Consider the following 1,449-nt stretch of genomic DNA (forward strand, 5'->3'; position numbering starts at 1 on the left):
ATGCCAACAATCCCCATTTGGAACCTTGGGATAAGGCAGTGCACTAATTGGCAACTGATCCATACACGATTTCTTTCTCTTTTATTTTTTCAATATAAAAGTTAATGTATTTCTTACTTATTTCTTATTTGTTTTGTTTGCCTGTTACTGATGTGGGAGTGGGGTGTATGCTCCACTCCTTGCATTCACTTTTAGACCTGCATGATGGAGGACTCTGATCCACATCCCTTTGAAACCAAACAAGCAGGTGGCATAATATCTCATCCCTTGTTTTCACTTCACACCTTTTTATTGTGTGAAAAGAAAACTGAAAAGTTCAGTGAATGCCCCCAACATGCAAGTCATGAATCCTTGAATAATGCATTGTCACCACCAAGAGGGCCTTACGTTTTCTTACTTTTCTGGACATACAGACCTGTCTGGATGCTCTTGATACAACCCTGCTTTATCCAGATTTAAAGTAAGCAGCTGACCAGCCCCTACTTTAAAACAACAGTTTTCCAAGCTGGGCTTCTCAAGGAACCGATTCATGATTTACAATATCTGAATAAATAAATACAGAAGAGGTTATAACTCTGAAACAGAGCAAGTAGATTTCCAGTTTTCCTCAGAGTTGAGAGTATTATTTGTGTAATGAAAATGAAAAATAAGAGGAGATAAAGCCAGGATCTCCTGATGAAAGTTGAATGGATGCTACTGATTGCTCTCTGGGGGAATACTCTAAACCATATTTAATGCCACAGAAAATGAGAAAGAGGTGAAGATCTGTCATTAAAATCATGACAATTATTTCTCTTGAAGGTATAATCTTTAAATGCTAAATTTTTAAAAATTAGATAAAAATTATTTTATAATAAAAAACAAATGCTGTCTAGTGATACGTGAGTTTATAAGCATTTTTGTAGGAATTAAGTTGCACAGAATATCCCAAGCATTTTCTGTGCTAGCCCAAGATCAGTGATTAGCTTGGCCGGTAAAAGGACAAGCAGCAAAGACTTTAGTAACTTTCTTTGAGGTGCCCAGCTTTTGAAAACAGTTGTCTACTTACCAAATTTTAACTGCAGATATGATGTGTGTATGTATATATGTGTGTATGTGTATGTGTGTGTGTGTTTTGTGGCTAAGTGTTTATGTATGTATGTATGTATGTATGTATTTCTGGAATAGACTTTATTTTTAGTGCAGTTTTAGGTTCACAGCAAAATTGAAGGCAAAGCTGCAGGTCTTTTCCCTATACTCCCTGCCCCCATACATGAATAGCCTTTCCCCATTATCAATATCCTCCATCAGAGTGATACTTTGTTATAATTGGTTAACCTACACTGAAACATCATTATCACCCAATGTCCATAGTTGACATAAGGGTTTACTCTTGGTGTTGTACATTCTCTGGGTATAGACAAATGCATAATGACACAGATCCACAGTTAGTAGTATCATACATATTAG

This window comes from Callorhinus ursinus, unplaced genomic scaffold (genome assembly GCF_003265705.2).
Source record: "Callorhinus ursinus isolate GAN/ISIS: 27379988/994484 unplaced genomic scaffold, GSC_fseal_2.0 scaffold163, whole genome shotgun sequence".
Lineage (NCBI taxonomy): Eukaryota > Metazoa > Chordata > Mammalia > Carnivora > Otariidae > Callorhinus > Callorhinus ursinus.